We start from the raw sequence: 19,633 nt of genomic DNA, 5'->3' as shown, positions 1-19,633 counted from the left end.
GCCTCAGGGATTCTGGGATGCTGTGATCTGCAAAATACCCCCTGCCCTGCACAAACATCACCACAGGGGTTTGCAGCAGACAGAGCAGAGAGGAGTGACCTGAGCGAGGGTGTCACAGGTGTCACACTGGGTGGCTCTGAGTGTGATATCTGCCGCCTTGGCTTACACACTGGGAGCCGCCGTCAGCTGGAATTCTGCACCAGCCCAGCTTTTAGAACCCCATTCAGTCAGGAATCATCAGCTCTGAACTCTGCAGCCCCACAGCAGGACCAGCTCCACAGGGTTATTGTTGATCATGAGAAATATCCTCTGACTCCTCTAACCCTGGGGAAGAGCTGCTTCAGCAGCTCCTTCCCTCCCCAGGCCTCGCAGGACATCACCCAACACATCCCAGAGATCCTGGAGGTACAGACCTGTTGTTACAAACGAGGCGGGCAACCTTTGGGCAGATTAACTTGTTTATTAGTTAACAACTGGGAACACGGACTCAAGATAAGCCCAGGCACCATTTTTTGATGCCCAATGTGACACACCAGGCACTCCCTCACACCCCTGGTTCCCAGTGCAGAACGTGGTACCAAGCACCGGGTCAGCTTTTATAGTCCCTGTCACCCCTGTGATTGGTGCCCACCACAGAACACAGTACTGAGCACCGGGTCAGCTTTTATAACCCCTGTCACCCCCGTGATTGGTGCCCACCACCGAACATGGTACCGAGCACTGGGTCAGCTTTTATAGTCCCTGTCACCCCCGGGATTGGTGCCCACCACCGAACACGGTACCACACACGGATCAGCTTTTATAACCCCTGTCACCCCCATGATTGGTGCCCACTGCAGAACGCGGTACCGAGCACCGGGTCAGCTTTTATAGTCTCTGCCCCCCTGTGATTGGTGCGCGTTCGATCCTCTCACTGATTGGCCAGTTCCCGGCGCTGTGATTGGCTGACAGCATGGTGCACTCCTGGCCAATCATTTCCCGTCGGCTCATTCCATTGGCCGGCTCCCTTTCCAATCAGGGCCTCAGGTGGTGATATCATGCCATGAGGTAACGCTTCCAGAAGGTTCCTTGCACAAAGCCCAGCAGGTTCCTGCTGTAGCTGCCCCAAAGGTCGTACCCGTGCCTTGCTTCCCGTACACCCAACTCATTAGCTCATAGCCATTTAAATACACATTACATGAATTGGGCACTTTATTTAACAACTCATCAACTAATTATCAATACATAGGTAACCAGCCCGTGAAAGCCAACCATCTATAACGCTGTTGTACTCCTGAGTCCCTCAGGGCCGGGCTGGACAAGGCTTGGAGCACCCGGGGATGGTGGAAGTGTCCCTGCCCACAGAGCTGGATGGGATTTAAGGTCCTATTATAAACATATATAGTAATATTGGCTTCTCGCAAGTATAAAGGTAGATATTATATAATGTTAGAAATTCTTTTGCTGTGTGGATGTAGTTTTCTTATTTTTTAGCAAGAATGTTAGCAAGTGTGAGCAAGTAAGAGAACCTCCAAGCGAGCAGAGGATGAGGCCCGAGGAGCTGCTGATCAACACTTTGTCCAGGGAACAAAAGGGCCCAAAGGCTGCTCTGCCTGGAGAATGGGGGCCCAGGAGAGCCCGGAGCCACTATCACCACTCTGCCCGGGGGGCAAAGAGGCCCAAAGCTGCAATCAGCCCTGACTGTCTGGAGAATTAAGAGATCCACCCCACCATCGACTCTTACCTAGCGGGCCCAACCCCAAGAATCAAAAGAAATAAAACCACAAGGCAGAAGACTACGCATGCTCTAAAAAGGCAGACCCAAGGAGTGTAAGACTACGCATGCTCTAAAAAGGCAGAACCAAGGAGTGGCCATGCAGAACAGCTCCTGAAAAGTTTGAATATGAATAGAGAACAGACAGTAAAAATGGTATAAAAAGGACTCACCTCGAGCATCAGGTGTGCTCTTGGCAGAGCACCAAGGCACCCGGCCATTATCCCTTTGCTTTATTTTATGTGTCTCTTATTGTCTTTATATTAAACTTTTTAAATCCTCACAGGAGAGTGAAGCTCGTTTTTCACAGTCCCTTCCCACCCAAAGCACCCTGGGGTTCTGTCCCGTCTGTGGGGTGAGTCTGCACAGTTATCTCTGTAATGAGCTGGAAACTCAGAGCACAGTCAGTTAAACTACCAGAACTGGAGTGAATATTCCTCGTCCCTGGGTCCCACTGTTGGGGAAATTGCCTTTGATCCTCATTTTAATTTGGCAGAACGTCACCAAGTGTTGCTCATCCACCCTCTGACCCTCAACTCCAGGGTTGTTTTCCTCTCCTGCATATGAATTGGAATTGCTTTGAAGTGCATTTCCCACACAGGCTGTTCCTGCTCAGTTTGTGCTGCAGCCATTTCAGCTTGTCCTGTTCTGTTCAGGTTCTTTTTCTGGAGCAATCCGTGTAGCCTGGGGCAGTTCAGGGTCGTTCCCGTGATTCCTGCCATGGTCTGTGGGAAGGCAGCAGCCTGGCACTGCAGGGACCTTCCTGCATGGAAGCTTCGCCTCAATCTGAATTTAATGCATAAATTCCTCAGGTCATTGCTAAACTTTCATAACGATCCAATTCGGCATTAAAGCCACTTAAACAGCTTTTTATTTCTCATTTATTACTCAGTGTTTCCTCTTATAACTCTGGCATTTTGTGGGTTTTTTCCTCACCTACCTTCATACAATTTTAATATTCATATTCTCTCAGGTCAAGTGTGAGTGAATTCCAAAGGAGATAAAAATTAACAAAAATGCTCTCTTTGCCCCCCTTTTTCTCCTCCTCTTCTTCAGCTGTGCAATCCTCCAGTTTATTTGGGAGATTTCTCCCCACTGATATTAAGGAATATCATTGATCCCAGTGTGAGAGGTCACTCCTGCGTCAGTTTAACAGATGTGAAAACCCTTCATTATTCCACTTCTGGAAAATGAAAATACCTGACATTTTAGGACTGCATTTTGAGAAACCCAATTTTTACCCCCCCTTTTAAAACATTTATGCCAGCAGAGAGCATTGAATTTGGTTGTTGCACAGTGAATATGAAGATGAGGTTTGTTGTTTTGATATTCATTTTGATATTTAATTTCGATGTGTAATTTCTCCATGGGTTTTTTTTTCATTAAAAGATGTTTTATCAGTCTCAACAAACCCAATTGTTGCGTAAAACTAACGTTGCACTTGGCATTTGGAAGCTTCTTTAGAAACCTCGTGTTAGAACACAGGGACCAAATGGACTTTTACCCTTTATTCTGTTCTCTAACTGGAATAACATTGTTCTACAAATTCAGCAGAGCCCCGTTTCCCTCCCAAAGCTTTGAGGGAAATTTATGGGGTAATGAAAATGTGTTCAGAAAGATAAATTTCTATTTCATTCTCTGGATTTTTGTCACAGTTTCCAATTCCTGTATTAAATAATCTGTTTCTTTTAGAGAGGGTTATATAACGTCAGGCTGACAGCTGAGCTTGCAGGATGCTGTAATTAAGCTGAATTGTAAATAACTGCACAAAAGGGCTGCTGGAAACACCAATCTCAGACCTGAATAAGCCCCTAATTCAAAAATACAGAAGATATTCCACAGGTGGCATCGATTTCATGCTCTTGAAATGACTTCATTAAAATGATACCAAATAATTGAATCATTAAATTTTTAGCCACGGCCCTGAGAGTCCCTTTCACCAGAGAGATTCTTTCAAGAGAGATTAGTGGTTGAGACTGAGATGGTTTAGAGCCAGCACATGACAGTTTGAGAGCCTGTTTTAGTTAGAAAAGCTTTTAGGATGTTGGGAAATGGTGGGGTTTGGATAATGCGGAGCCAAATTGCCCTCCCTTCAAATGAACATCTCTATTGTCTTGATTAGTGCTGCAGAGATCTGCCAAGGAATGTTTCTTTTTGCTGTTTTTGCAGGGTCCACTTTTGCTCTTTTTCTGCCTCAACCCCCCCGCAGGTGGTTGGAGAGGTCCTTGCAGGGCTAAATTAAAGCTTGGCTTTGTTATTTCAGGCTGTGTCATCCTCGTGATTCCACCCTTGCTGTATTTTTAGGAGCTGTTATATGGAATAGAGATGAGCTGAACTCCTTCTTCCCAGGCTCCCATAATGACTCCAATTTCCAGAGGGAAGGTAAAGTGCTCTAATTACCATCCTGAGCCTGGGATTGGGGAAGGGGAGGGAAACCAGCGAAAAACACCAGGCAAAATTCCAGCCTGATCTCCGATTCCCTTTAATGCTCAAAGCCTTTTAGAAACCTTTAGACACTTCTGAAGAAAATCCATCTCATCATTAAATCTCTGCCTGTGTTACAAACGAAGAGCTTTGCACCCCCTGAAGTAAATGGAGCATTTAAGAAGTTCTTCAGGAATTGCAGCTCCGTGTTCCTGCCTGGGATGCTCCCCCAGGAGTGTGTGAGGGTCTCAGGCAGGGTAACACCAGCTCCTGTCCCTGCCCTGTGACACAGGAAATCACCCAGGCACTGACATTGTCCACAGCAGTGGATTTAGGGGTTTTCCTGGATTTCCCTGTGGCTGCCTGAGCGATTTGGGGAACTCTGGCTCTGTTTTCCAGCACCTGCCAAGCGGCTTCTGCAGATTCTGTTCCCAATGTGCTCCTACCTCCATGCTTTTAAAAGGGAAGGGATGCTAAGTATTCATTATCCTGGAGCTTTGGGCTGCTTTCCAGTGGGAGGAACCAGCCTGCTGCTCCAGACAGCTCTGCCTGGGAGCCAGAGGGCAGGGATGGATGGGAGATTGGGAAGGAATCCTTCCCTGAGAGGGTGGGCAGGCCCTGGCACAGGGTGCCCAGAGCAGCTGGGGCTGCCCCTGGATCCCTGGCAGTGCCCAAGGCCAGGCTGGACATTGGGGCTGGGAGCAGCCTGGGACAGTGGGAGGTGTCCCTGCCCATGGCAAGGGGTGGCACTGGGTGGGCTTTGGGGTCCTTCCACCCAGCCCAGGCTGTGAGTCTATGACTGTAAAACAAGGCCTTACTGAGAGGATTCAATAGAAAGCTTTTAAATCCAGAGCAGGGTTCCAAACCCAGACTCCAGGCACAGCATTTGTAGGCAAAATTCCCAGCCTGTGCCCCAGAACATGCCTTAGAACCAGTCCTGGGCTGCTGGTGCCTGTTTCCTCTTGGATTGAGCAGAATGGGTGCAAACAAAGGAAAATCAGGGGCGGGAAAGGGCTGGGAGGGGGCAGCCAGGGGGGTCGGGCTCTGCTCTCAAGGAACAGGGACAGGAGGAGAGGGAACGGCCTCAGGCTGGGCCAGGGCAGGCTCAGGGTGGATATTGGGGAAATTCCTTCCTGGAAAGGGTGCTCCAGCCTGGCACAGGTGGGTCTTCATCTCTGGAGGATTTAAAGCCGTGTGGAGGTGGCACTTGGGGACGTGGGGCAGTGGTGGCCTTGGCGGTGCTGGGATGGTTGGACTCCATGGGCTCACAAGCCCAATGCCCTTATGCCTGTGATTGCTCCTGCACATTAAACACCAGGAAACTAAAGGGTGATTCCTCTTCCTTGGGAATTTTCTCTCTGTGGGTTTGTTTTTCTTTTCCTTTTCTTCCCCAGTGAATAATTGCAGAAGCCGAGCCATGGCCTCCCTGGAGTTCTGCCAGCAGGAGCAAGTGGATCCTTGGCCTTGCTGTGCCTTGGTATTAATTTGTGCTTCCTTTGGGATGCAGGGTGAGTGTGAGAGGGGATTTCTCAGCTCCCAGTCTGGGGCTGGGCAGGATCTGGAGCCACAGCTCCATGTCACCAGTGTCACTTGGCTGAGGAGCTTGGCCACGTCTGCCCTGTCTTTGCAGAGGTGCAGTGAAGCTGCCAGGACCAGAAAAAAAATCCGATGCATTTTCCCTTACATGAGTTATTCCAGCCCAGTTCCTTCTAATGTGATAAAAATGTGGAATAGCTGCAGCACTGAGAGGTGTCAGGCTCCTTGAACCTCATTCCCTCTTTTCATGCTTCCATTTCCCAACCTGCCCAGCTCCCAGGGCAGAATTCCCGTGCATCCATGTGCTGTTGTGTGCATTATTCATCAGGATGGAAATGAGCTTATCCCTGACATTTCCGGAGTGCCAGGATCAGGGCAGAGCGCGGCTCTCGGCTCCCTGAACTCCGAGGCTGGTTCCCATTTGCTGACAAGCCAGAGGAGCTGCGTTTCCTGGGGCACCGGGAGCAGATGGCTCTTCCAGGAGAGCCGCTTGTCTGGGAGGTTTTATTTATTCCTTTTCTTCCTGCCTGCACTTCAGATGTTAGAATGGGCGCGAGGCAAACGCTTTTTATTCCTGTGTTGTTCCAAGGAGTGATCCTGCAGCTTTTCAGGGCAGAGAGGGCTTTAATTAAACTCTTCAGGGGGAATTTGCTTGATTGTATCGCTGTGCCAGGAGTGAAGAGGAAGATGTGCTGAGGATAATGAGCGCTGAGACAATGTAAATACCAGTTTGTGTGAGTGGTTTGCTTGCAGCTCTTGATGGAAGTGGCTCTGGGGTGTGTTAAGGCTCCTGGTCGAGGCTGGATGAAATGCTACTGGTAGGATTTGATGCAAAGATGGATTTTCAAGGCCACTTCTCTTTTTGAACGGATAAGAGCAGGATGACTCCTCTCACTCCCAGCTCTGGGCTCCAGCTACAACTCTAGAGGGAGGGCACATCCCACTCTCTGAGCCAAGGAATTCAGCGGATTTAAAGAGATCATTTCTTAGGAGCTGGCCTGTGCTGGGTCTGCTGGTTTAATTTTTGGAGTTTCCTTGTGCCTTAAGACTTGAATTTAGAAATATTTAGAATTTAGAAAACAGCCCTGCCGAGCTGTAAATCCTCTGGCTTCACCCCTCATGTTAAAATTTCCTCTTTAAACAGGAAGAGTTTAAGTCTCCAGGGAATAAATCAGTGAGTAAAAATCATCTTGAACAGTCCTTTTCCATGGAAAGATAGCTGCAAATCTGGTTTTGTTTGCAGCTTGGGAAGGGTGCAGTGCTTGCTGTTCTATGATTTATTTGGGAAAGTGGGAATAACTGAATTTTGGCAGGGAAGCTGTGCCATTTGCACAAATATTTGGGATGCTCTGGCCTCAAGGATGTGTGTCTGCTACGTGGTGCATGAAACAAAGCCAGCAATGGATTTTATTCTGCATCTGAGAACAGCTGGACTGACATTTGGGGAAGATGTTCAGTAAAATGAAATTCGAATGAAAAAATCCAGCTTGACAAGAAACAAATGGAGCATTAATTTCTCACTTATCTAAGAAAAATGCTCTGATAGTGAAGCATTAAACATGAGAGAACCCAAACTATTTGAAGTTGTTTTAGATGAAGTAATAGAACTTGTATAATTAAATGAATTAAAGGGGACTCGTGCAGTCCATGGTGGGCACAGGGAGAGGGGGAAACGCCATCATATTCCTGTGTCTGGACTCTCCAGGAGGAGAGAGTTGTTCCCTGCAAACCCCTTTGCTTTGCTGTTTGCTCCTGAGAAACTGGGGATTATATTTAACTGGCAAGTCCTGGGGCAAGAGGAGGAGAATTCCTTATATTTATGTGTGAAAGGAGTGTGGGGGAGTCACAGGTCTGCCTCAAACTCGTTACAGCTGCAAGAATTAATTGTCGATATTGGTGGGTCAACAGCTGACTGTGCTTCCCTTGACACAGCCCCATTTTCTGGCTTTGTTGCATTTGCTGCCTCGTCCCCCTAATCCCACAGGATCTGAGGTTCTCCTCAGACCAGTGGAGCTGCACGAGATGTCCAGCAGTATTCCTGCTTGGCTCTGTTATGCCATGGGATTTCCTGGGAAGCACAGTTCCTCCAGGATTTGCACAGAAAGTCCTGGTGATGGACTTGGACCAGCACAGCTGTTCCTGAGCTGGTGCTGTTGGTACAAACACAGGCGGAATGCAGCTGGGAATCCCAGGAGAGGCAGGGGCTGCAGCTGGGAGGGGTGGAGGGATGGAGGGAGGGATGGATGGAGCGAGGGATGGACGATGCTCCGGTCCCATCCCGATCCTCCTTTCCCATTTATCCCCTCCATGCCGAGCCTGGAATTTCCCCTCATCCTCATCCCCCGGATCTGCTGGAATTCTCTTTTCCTTGCCCTCAGCTCCCGTTGGAATTTTCCAACCTCCGGGATCCAATCGCGGTCCAGATTCTGGGATGGGCTCCAAGCAGGGCTCGGGATTGGGAATTTGGGATGGGGATTTTGGTGGGGATGGAGCTCGGAGCTGCTCCGTGGAACCGGATCCGATGGATGCGGGGTTGGGAATGGGATGGAGTCACTTCGTTCCTTGGGATGGGGTGGGATGGGGTGAGATGGAAGGATGGAGCTGGGAAAAGGTGGAGCCAAAAATGGAGGGAGGGAAGGATCCATGGATCCATGGATGGATGGAGGGATGGATGGATGGATGGATGGATGGATCCATGGATCCATGGATCCATGGATCCATGGATGGGCTGGAAAATCTGCTCTCTGCCCAAGTTTTCAAGTGGAGACATGAACCGAAGGAAAGCAGATCAGCTCCTGGTTCCCAGCACATCCAGTTGTGCTGCTCCTGCCCTTCACCCGTGCCACGCTGACGCCCGAGATTTAAACAATCACGGCATGCACGGCACGGGAGCAGGGCTGGGTCCCTGCTCTCCCTGCCCGCACCGCCCGGCTCCGGCAGCTGCTCACGGGCACAAAGGTGCGACTGCCCTGGGGCAGGAGCAGTGCCGGGGCCAGGCTCTCCCTGCTCCGTCCCTGCCTGCCTGCCTGTGTCATCGATACACAATTGCCTGGAGCTCTGCTAATTAATAATTAGCGTCCCTTTTGTCTTCTGCTGCTCCAACAGTTGTGTTCTGTGGGCTCTGGCAGAGCTGCTGCCTGGGAGGGGCAGGGCTGGGGCTCTGGCAGAGCAGAGCTGTCACTGCTCATTAAGGATGCTCTCCTGGGCCACCTTTGATGCATTGTGATCCTGTCTGCAGTAAGATTTAAGCATTTCCACTCTGATTCTGTGATCCTGTTTGCAGTAAGATTTAAACATTTCCACTGTGATTCTGAGATCCTGTTTGCAGTAAGATTTAAACATTTACAACCTGTAAAAAGCTTTCAATATCCCATTCCAGCTAGGGAAGCTCATCCCACCTCAGAAGGCTGCAGGTTTTATTTTGGGAGACATTCTGGGACTCCTTCCAAACCAACACCTGTTGAAGGAAACTTTGTCTTTCCACAAGTGACTGATGCTCAAGCTGAAGTGGAAATGATAAAATACAAACATACAGCGGGACATAAATTATAGTAAAAGTTGGGGTTTGAGGTGTTTGAGTGACTCAAAGCACTGGTTTTTACAAGGAATGATGGTGATGAGCAGGACCTTCTGGGCAGTTTGACTCAGCACGTTCCCATCCTCAGACCTGGGGTGGATGGGATCCATCTGATGCATATCCCTAAAAATCAGACTGAATTGTTTTCCTGAACTGGGCATTAAAGGGTTTTGCCTGCTGTAAAACTACAGTGTGCTGTAAAAAAGCTGAATCTGGGCAGGACTTTGACAGCTGAGGGTTTAACAGGAGTTGGTCCCTGTCACTCCTTCCCATTCCAGGCACTGAGATTCCTGAACATGCTGCTGCAGAGCTCAGTGCTGACGAAGGGGAAGGACCAGGCATTACCAGTCTCAGTAAACATCCCTCCACTTGAGCTGGGCAGTTCAGTTTGGCTGGGGAGAGGTCAGGGAGTGTGCCCTGCTGTGCTCCCTGCCTGCAGTGCAGCTGCTCCTTCCACAGGGCAGCTCCGGGAGGGATCTGAGCCTCTGGAATATTGAGAGCCCTCAAACCACTGCAGGCTCAGCCTTCACGAGAGGAATCTGTGAGCTCTGAGGATGGGGAAGGGCCCTGAGGAGCAGCTGAGGTCACTGAGTGTGTCCAGCTGGATGGGGGATGCTCCTGGGGCTGCAACTCCGGCCTCTGCCCTCTGTGAGCAGGACAGGACCCCTGGGATGGCCATTCCATGATTCCCTGACCTCTGTTACGCACAGGAGCCACAGGGCTGGAATAAGGCATAACAAAAGATATATTCTGGCACCGGATATATTCCGGTTTCCAGGTGGTTCTGTAACACTGTGCTCCCAAAAATCCATTGCAGGGGTCACTCGTGGCTGGTGATTACAGGTTTGCAGGAAGAGAATAATTCCCTGTCACGGGAGGCGGAGCTCGGGTGGTGAGAAGGGTTTGAAGTGAAAGAAACTGGAAATAGGAGGAGGAGGAGGAAGAGAAGTGAGATCCCAGAGGAGAGGAAGATTTGATGTCCTGTTTTTAACCCCTGAAGGGCTGCGTTGTGGGATCAGCAGGGAAGCAAAGATCTCATTTGAGGCTCGGGTTCCAGGTGGGTGACGAAGGTGCTGTCAGACTGAGATTTGATGATGTGGAGGCTGAACGTTTCCTGTGAGTCTGGGGAAGGCCGTGCACAGCTTTCCCAGGAGAGGATCTCAGTGTCTGTGCTGCACATCTATAACTGCAAAGTGTCATTTGGCTGATGTTTTTTTAAATTAATTATAGATTTTATAGTTATGAGCAACTTTTCAGCCCTGCTGTCTCCCAGGCGTTAACAGTTTATCTGCACTCAGAACACCACACTTGGAAATAGTTCCCCACACATCTTCTCCAAAGACTTGGATGAGACTTGGAGCTGAAATAAATGTGCGTGGGCACTTTGCAACCCCACATAATTTGGAGCATATTTCATGATTGAATTACACCCGAATATCTCATCATTTTCCTCACTTGTCACAAAAGGTCATGCAAAGCTGTAAACAATCAATGGTTTTCATGTCTGAGACGGGCAAGTTGGAGCAGTTTTTTATGAGCTGTGAAGGTTAAACGAGGCACTTGCCAAGATCTATTGAGAGCCATCCAGGCTTTACATATTTTATGGGATGTTCAGTGCATGCTCATTACCATTGCCATTAATGGCTTATGATGAATCAAAAGGATTTGGGTTAGATCCCGCACGTGGAAATCAGACAATTTATCTCTTCTCTGGGGGATTATCCCTGTGATGGGAGGGATCTTTATGTGATGGAGTTTGTGGTGTGAAAGAGGCTGTGCCAAACCTTACACTCTGATCAGGACAAAGATGCTTTTGGTGTAGAATTCCACAGCCCTGGGAATGCTGGTTATTTGTTTTTGGCCCTTGTTACAGGCCTGCACTGGCTTCTCCCAGGAAACAAGGGACAGGATAACAGGGAAGGGCCACAGCTTACACCACAAGAGGTTTGATGGGACCTTAAGGAAAATTTCCCCACAGAAGAAGTTGTCAAGCATTGGAACAGGGAAGTGTAGGGGTCACCATCCCTGGAAGTGTTCAGAACACCGCTTGAGGACAGGGGCAGTGGTGACCATGGGGCTGTTGGGTGATGGTTGATGATCTTCAGTTTGTTTCCAACCTTAATAATTCCACAGTTCAGAGGATTCCATGTTAGCCCCTTTTACCAAATTCAGGACTCTGGGGAAGGGGGGAAGCAGAGCCACCTTCACCAGGGAGGGAGGGAAGTCAGGGTGCTGGCAAAGGCAAGGACAGTGCTGGAAGAAGATGGAATTTGGTCAGTCCTGTTCTGCCTCCTTGGGCTGCAGCTGCCTCACAGCCCTGGGTCACTGAACCGCAGGATCATGGAATGTCCTCAGCTGGAAGGGAGCCACAGGATCATCCATTCCAGCCCCTGGCCCTGCCCAGACCCCCCAACAACCCCACCCTGGGCATCCCTGGCAGCGCTGTCCAAACGCTCCTGGAGCTCTGGCAGCCTCGGGGCCGTGCCCATTCCCTGGGGAGCCTGGGCAGTGCCCAGCACCCTCTGGGGGAAGAACCTTTTGCTCAGTGGTTTTGACAAGGACCTTCGGGGCACTTTGACTCGGCACGTTCCCATCCTCAGATCTGGTGACAGCAATAACTCCCATGGCTCTGTGCCTGCCTTTCAAAGTAAGGCTTAGAGTGTTGTCATCGAGTTAATCTTGGAGCAGAGATGAGCAGGGATTAGTGGCTAAAGCAGGGCGTCCCTGTGGCCCCGGGCCGATTTAGGGCCTAATCCTGCCTATCTCACTTACACTCTGCAGAGATAAGGGAGCCAATATCTAATTACAGATCTCCTGGGGACTGTGTGGGATCAATCTCTGAGTGTCCCTGACCCCTGTGTAAGTGCTGAGCACTCTGAGAGCCGGCAGCAGGGAGGGATGGACGGCAGGCACAGAGTCAGATCTGTTCCCTCAGGTTTTCTGAAGGCTTCCAGGCATTAGATTGGATGAAGTTTATCTCAGTGCTTAGGATTTGAGTGGTGACAAAGCAGCAGCACGGGGTTATGGATCACCAGAGCACTGCTTCACTCTGGGTGTGCTGAGTGAAGTGGTGCAAGAAGGGCTGGATGGGAGATTGGGCAGGAATTGTTCCCTGGGAGGGTGGGCAGGCCCTGGCACAGGGTGCCCAGAGCAGCTGGGGCTGCCCCTGGATCCCTGGCAGTGCCCAAGGCCAGGCTGGACATTGGGGCTGGGAGCAGCCTGGCACAGTGGGAGGTGTCCCTGCCCATGACAGGGGTGGCACTGGATGGGCTTTGAGGTCCCTCCCACCCAAACCAGTCTGGGATTCTCTGATAAACCAAATTCAGGGCTGTGTGGGTGTGAGACTATGGGCTTTAAGGATTTCACAAGTTGCTAAATTTGCTGATCCTATTTTTCAGAGAGGAAGAAATGCTGATTAATGCCAGTGGGATCCCTAAATACCCCCCAAAGCCATAAAAGGTTGATAGGAGGTAAGAGGAGGGGTCACTGTGGGTAATGCCCCTGAGCTGGGCAGCCCCGTGAACTCTCTTTGGACACCTCATTCCTTCACAGGAGGAGCAATTGAGTTTCCTCCTTCCTGGGTGATTCACTGGGAGAAAAAGCAGAGATTTCCCTTTGCCCCTCAGCCCCAGCTGAGGTTTCTGTCATATCCAACCCCAGCCAGTGGTTTCTGTCCTGCCTGGCACAGGGGTGAGGGGGGTCCTGCTGGACTTTCAGGGGCCCCTGGGAAATGAAATCAATGGAAACCTTCCCAGAGGCAAGCACTGGGACGTCAGAAACTCAAAATACTGTGAATGTGGAGACTTTTATGTGGTTTGGGTTGTGTTTTGGGTTTAGAGTTTTTTGGGGTTTTTTTTCTGTTTGGTTGGGGTTTTTTTTTTTTTTGTTGTTGTTTTGGTTTGTTTGAGGTTTTTTTGTTGGGCATTTTGAGGGGGTTATTTTTTTTGTTTGGGTTTTTGTTTGTTTTGTGTTGATTTTTTTTGATTGGTTGGTTTTGGGTTGGTTTGTTTTTTTTTTTAATTACAATTTTTTTCTCTGTTTTCTCTCTTTGCAGGTTTGCAGTGGCAAAGGAGGAGCCCCCAGAGCAGAACCAAGTGATTCAAACCCTCCAGATTCAGCCTTACACTGGGTAAATAATCCCCTGCAGGGACCTGGCCTGGATCAGGTGATGTTTTTGTGCTGGTGGAGAAGCTTTGTGTGTGTGAGGAGCTGCTGGGAGGGACAGAGGAGGGGCAGAGGGGACCTGCAGAGCACAGAGGGAGGGAAATTCTTACCACAGCTCCTTAACCCGCACCTCTGCCCCTCTGCAGCATCTCTTCAGAGCAGCCCAGCAGTGCCAGGTCTGCATGACTGCTCCCAGGATCCCAAAAACCCCACTCCCACCTGCTCCTCACAAAGCACCTGTCACTTTTTAAGTCTTGTAAAAAATATTTGATTTGTGCCCTACCATGGATTTTCTGCAGGCCTCACGTAAATATTTATAAGCCCCTGTGTATCTTTGATATGAAAGTGATTTCTCTCACGGTTCCTGAGCAGGAATTAGAGCCTTCCCAGCCCCTGCTCCTCATGTCCCTCCCGCTCCCTGGCCTCATGTGGAGCAATCCTGGCTCTGGTCCCTTCCCAGGGTGGCAAACGCTGGCCCAGCCCAGTTGTCTTCAGTGCTCAGTGATGCCTCAGGGCGCGTGGGTTAGAGCAGGGTTTCACTGACCCTTCACATCCCAAAATCACTTGGGGAGGCGGCCTCAGGGCCAGGCTTGGCTGGGGCAGTGGCAGGGCTGGGGGATGGGACCTGCTGCCAGGGCCTGCCACCACCCGTGTCCCCAGGGGATGGACAGAGGGGTCACAGCATCATTGCCCTTGGAAAAGCCCTCTGGGAACATCGATCCCAACCATTGCCAGCACTGCCAAGGCCACCACATCCCCACGGTTGTTAAACCCCTCCAGGCATGGGGACTCCACCTCAATGTCACTGAATTCATGGAATGGCACCCGGCTCAGATTTGTCTCCCTGCAGTGATTCCCTCACTTGAAATTGTTGAGCCACCTCTCTGCTTCCCGCGATGATTATTTCGGGAATTATTCATGCTGTGTGCTCGGGAGGATCCTCAGAGGTTTCCTTGGGAAGCTGCTGCTCCTCAGGGACTCGGCTGCTTGATATTCACAGGGTTCATTTTTCAGAAATATCCAATTTTCCAACTATTCTTTAAAGAAAATGAAGTTTCCTTCCCTCTCCTGAGCTGGGAGCGCATTTCTCATGCAGCAAACATGTTTTCTTTTGTCTTCTGGCAATCGCGCTGGGAAGCAGAGCAGGAACGCTCCAGGGCACTGTTCCCGGGCTGGGTCCGTGTTCCCTGGAGGCAGAGACCGATTTCAGGGAAGCTGTGGGGCTTTGCACAGGCTGAAAGCCTCCTGCCAAAACCTGTCCAGGCTCCGGGGACTTCTTGGTACGTGGGGATGCTTCTCATGAGGGTTCATATGGAGTCTCCGTGGCTGGAAGGGTTAAAAACATTTTTGTTTTTTACAAAACATTTTGGGTTTTTGTGGTGCTTTGCCGTGAAGTTTAGTGGGGGTGGCGGTGATCAGCCAGAGGTTGGACTGATGATCTCGGTTACCCTACAACTCCCTCAGCCTCAGGGCAGGGTAGAGGACACCATCGGCTGCTCTTGGGTTTTAATATTTGGAGCTGCACCAAGGAAGTGGGGAGAAATCCTCACCAACAACCTTTGGTTTTGCTTTGGGGACTGCCACGCTGCTGAAGACAGTCTGGGAACTGGGAATTAGGAAAATTCTGGTGTTTCCCTGCGAGCAGCCAAAGGGTGCAGGCACTGATGGTCCCCTGGGGTCAGAGTCACCGTGAGGGGCTGCGGTGGCTGCCCTGCAAGGGAAAGGGGATTTTAGAATCCCAGAATGTCCTGAGCTGGAAGGGACCCACAGGATCATCCATTCCAGCCCCTGGCCCTTCACAGAGCCCCCAACAACCCCAGCCTGGGCATCCCTGGCAGCGCTGTCCAAACGCTCCTGGAGCTCTGGCAGCCTCGGGGCCGTGCCCATTCCCTGGGGAGCCTGGGCAGTGCCCAGCACCCTCTGGGGGAAGAACCTTTCCCTGATATCCAACCTAAACCCCCCCTGGCACAGCTCCAGCCGCTCCCTGGGGACACTGGTCCCAGAGCAGGGATCGGAGCTGCCCCTGCGCTTCCACACTCCACAATTCAGGTGCTAATTAATGAGCAAGTTGCTGTAAATCCTTGCCTGGGTTTTCCTTTCCTTTAGGCCCAGGTCGTTTCCTCCGGACACAGCCACACCCTGATGGGGGAGTCGCCGGGGACCTGCTCTGTTTAATGAGGAGGGATTAATTAACTGCGCGTTGTCCTATAGATTTGTTGGGTTTAGCTCTCAGCTCTGCCGCTGCAGGGTGCAAACTGTGTCTGGCTAGTCCCCCTCACACACGGGAGGGGTGCTGCAAAACACGCTCGATTTGAAGAGGATGCTTCATGAAGGTCCATGTGCTGGGGATGGAGAATCATCTGGTGAGACTGGGGTCTGTGGAATCACCAGGGGAAGGAGCCTGGCCACAGCTGCGGAGAGGAGGCTGCTCTCCGAGTCAATCCAAGCCACAATCTGTCATCCCCAACTCTGTGTGTGACACAGAGCGCGGAGGGGGAGGACAGAGCTGGCGCATGGCACCCCGAGCCCTGCCATGTGTCACTTACACTGGTGTTATTTTCATTTGAATGCCTTATCCTCAAGCAGATGCAGTGGGTGATGATGTGGGGTTTGGAGCAGGAGCACTGTGAAATGTCAGAACATTCAACACGTGGCTTTGGGAGCCTGATCCCACGGGAGGGGAGCTGGAGGCGAGCAGGGAGCGCTGCTGGGCCACTCCGGGAGTGCAGCTCCTGCCAGAAGTGCAGAGCCGAGGGAAAAGCAGATTCCTCAGCCCTCAACTGCTGCATGTGGAGCTGCTGCCTCCTGTCACATTGCATCTCCTGTGTCGGGCTCTGATGTGACTGCAGATGTCACAACGCAGCACATCTCCCCAGCCTGCCGGGCTCTGTCTGCGGGGAGCATGGAGCTCCAAGAGGCTGCTGAGGGAAGAGCTTTCAGCTGTGGAGCCACTTCTCAGAGGCTGTGGCAGTGCGGGGGTTCTCCTGTTCTTCCCTGGCTGAGATGTGTGCGGGGTGTGTCACCTGTCCCAGGTGCTGTGTGGTGCCTCGGAGGCCTGGCTTGTCCCCCCCTCTCAGCCCCTCTCAGGCCCCTGATCACCTCCCTGTGCCTTCGTGCACGCTCATTGTTTTGGAAAGGTCTGCAGGTGTGAACCTCGGGTGTTCTTTCTGGATGAACCCATCTGCCAGGGTTTATCCTTTCCAGAGCAAAGCTGCAGCGTGAGGAACCCCGCAGCTTTCCCTGCAGGGAGGCTGCTCCTGCTGCCCGAGGACCTGTCCCAGATCTGTTGTTGTTCCTGTAAATAATGCACTCGGGCAAGTTTATCCAGGGAAAATGCTGATCTGGCAGGAGAAGGGAGCCTCGCTGGCAGAATGTGTTCATGCTGCTGTGCACAGCTGCAGGAGACATTGGCCTTGTCTGCCCACAGAAATGTCCCCTCCTGATGCCTGGGGTGGCTCGGGCTTAGCTGGGCTGGGCTTTGCACTGGTGAAAAAGGGAGAAACTGCAGCCCAAAAGGGTTTGGCCAAAGCTCTGAGGCACGGGGGGGTGTTGGGATGGATGATCCTTGGGGGTCCCTTCCAGCTCAGGAGATTCTGTGATTCCATGATCTCTCACCTTCTGTTGTATGAGTTTACGATGTGCATTCTCACCACGTTAAATACTAATTAAATAGCTTTAATTGTACTTGAATGACAGATCAGCTCTGTGCTTGGACTTTAATTCTTTTAGACCAGAGTGTCACAGACTGCTTTGGGGTGGAGGGGACTTTAAAGGTCCCGTGATTCCCACCCCCTGCCATAATGCTAAAATAGATTATGTGCTAATTACACATGCATAACTTAAATACCCCATAATTTCTCTTTTTAGGTAAAAGAGAAGTAAACTAAAAGTCAGTCTGTAGTGGAACACTCAGTGGCTCCCCTGTTATTCCCATGAGGGAGAGCCAAATTCCAATTTACCCTTCCCAACCTTGCAATGAAACCCCAGGCTCCTTAAAATCCTCCTCCTCTTCCTCCTTCCCTGCATTATTGAGTGGCCTCTCATTGTGTTTGGGATTTCTAGGACAGGTCCCAGAACGGGCCCAGGAGGAGGCAGAGGGTCTCTGTGGGGGCTGCAGCCACACCTGGCACAGCCTGGTCCCTCACACCTGGCTCCTGTCACCTGACTGGAACAAATTCCTGCCACCGTGGGAACCCTGGGCTGGAAAAGCAGGATGGTGCCTGTGCAGCGTGCAGTGCAGAGTCAGTGCAGTGCTGCACAGGTGCAGTGCAGTCAGACCATGGCTGGAGGAAACTCCTTCTCTTTACCCTTGTGCTGTCCCCAGTGACGAGTCCATTCTGTGGCCAGGGATCAGAGCTGTGATAATGGAAAAACGTGTCCTCAAGCCCCAGCCTCTGCCCTAAGAGAGGTTTTTGGTTAAAAACCACAACTTAAAACTTAATCCTGCCCAGTCTATTAACCCTCAAACCCAGAGGCTGATGCAGTTGGCTGGGCAGGGCTGGTATTTTAGGATTATGATTTAATGAGCAAGGAATTGTGTGGTTTGGGTGGGAAGGACCTTAAAGCTCATCCTATCCCACCCCTGCCCTGGGCAGGGACACCTCCACTGTCCCAGGCTGCTCCAAGCCCCAATGTCCAGCCTGGCCTTGGGCACTGCCAGGGATGAGGAATCCACAATTCCCTGGGCACCAAGACTACAGGGAGGTTTTGGAACAGCAGGGTCTGACCATCTCCAGTGGAATTTAGCAGGAATAAATAATTGCATTTGGCCCCTGCTGAGTGTTGCACCCCACCCCCTGTTTCTCCAGACCTGCTCCGAGGAATTAAAATAATCACATGCTGGTTTACAATATTTTTTATGTATTATTGATGGCCCCTTATAAAATGAAACTGCATCCCATTGCCAGGCACACAATTGAGACATTTCAGTCTATTAAGGTTTTATTGCTGGAGGGGACGGAGCTGCTCAATCCATCCCAAAGGCATGGGACCTTGCTGAAAATAGGGGAAATTTAGCTTCCAATAATGAATTCAATTGTTACAACTTGTTCATGATAGTGCTGTGCTTGCACTATGGTGTTATTTTCTGATTTTTGGATGCACTGTGCTCAGAGACCCCACCAACAAGAGGAATCATTTATTTCAGCTTCTCAACATGCCTCAGTCAGCAGCAGGAGGGTTTCACTGAGAGGAGGAGCTGCCCTTCACTGAGTCGCTGTGAAAACAGCCACAGGATAGGGAGGATTCATCTCCTGGGAGCTCTTTGGGAGCCCATCCCAGCCAAACACAGAAATCCACCTCTTTTTAACCAAAAATGCTGTCAGCTCCCTGCTTGTTTTTGGAGGTTTCCCAGGCATAGCCCATGCAATGTTCTCTGGGATAGGAGGGGGTGCAGGCCGGTGCTGCTGCTGGAGGAACACGTTCTCATGGCTGCTTTCTCCACTCTCCCTGCAGGAACAAAACTCTTCCCAACCCTTCCTCTTCCCTGGAATGCTGAGCCCAAGTGTCCCCTGACATCCCAGTGGGAGCCAGCAGGAACTGGGATGGGCTGAGCTGAGTCTGCCTGGGCAGACAGAGGATCTGAGGATCTGCAGTGAGCTGAGGACTCCGTAGGGGAAACCTGCTCTGAGACTGGATGGGATCCCAGAATCCCAAATGGTCCTTAAAGCTCATCCCATGGGCAGGGACACCTTCCACTGTCCCCGGCTGCTCCAAGCTCCATCCAGCCTGGCCTGGGACACTGCCAGGGATCCAGGGGCAGCCACAGCTGCTCTGGGAAATCCATTCCAGTCCCTCACCATCCTCACAACCAAGAATTCCTTCCCAATATCCCGTCAAATCCTATGGATGGGAAGGAGGGCTGTTGAATGGAGAAGTAAGACTTGGCAGCCCAGTTGCCACTGTAGCTCCTTCCTCATTCCCAACATTGCTGCTACTTAAAACCCCAGAAACTAAAATCAACACTCTTTGGTTTGAGCCAAATGGGAATTTTCCAGTTAAAATGAAAAAAAAAAAAAATAAAGTAAATTATGTTAAAAGAGGAATTTTTTCTTCCCAAGTCACTGGGAAGCCACTGCAGAACTTTAATTTCTCCAGGAGGAGGATGGATTAATATTAAAGTGATGCTGTTCCACTACCAAATGTGAGCAGAGGAATGTTTGTTTGTAGCAGTATAAATA

The 19,633-nt window shown here is 50.7% G+C and overlaps 1 long non-coding RNA gene across 2 annotated transcripts; it reads left to right on the top strand.

Annotated features, from left to right (window-relative positions):
* The first annotated feature begins 6,084 nt into the window (after positions 1-6,084).
* On the top strand, positions 6,085-19,185 carry LOC108446658. Of its 2 annotated transcripts, none has more exons than XR_001861918.1 (4): positions 6,085-6,214; positions 12,689-12,760; positions 13,345-13,419; positions 18,909-19,185. It is a non-coding gene; the product is annotated as an uncharacterized LOC108446658 (long non-coding RNA). The 2 variants fall into 2 exon arrangements; XR_001861919.1 differs by lacking the exon at positions 18,909-19,185 and adding an exon at positions 15,561-17,149.
* The last annotated feature ends 448 nt before the right edge of the window (positions 19,186-19,633 follow it).

The sequence above is a fragment of the Corvus brachyrhynchos genome, unplaced genomic scaffold (genome assembly GCF_000691975.1).
Source record: "Corvus brachyrhynchos isolate BGI_N302 unplaced genomic scaffold, ASM69197v1 scaffold514, whole genome shotgun sequence".
Lineage (NCBI taxonomy): Eukaryota > Metazoa > Chordata > Aves > Passeriformes > Corvidae > Corvus > Corvus brachyrhynchos.
This window is presented reverse-complemented; position numbering and strand designations above follow the sequence as displayed.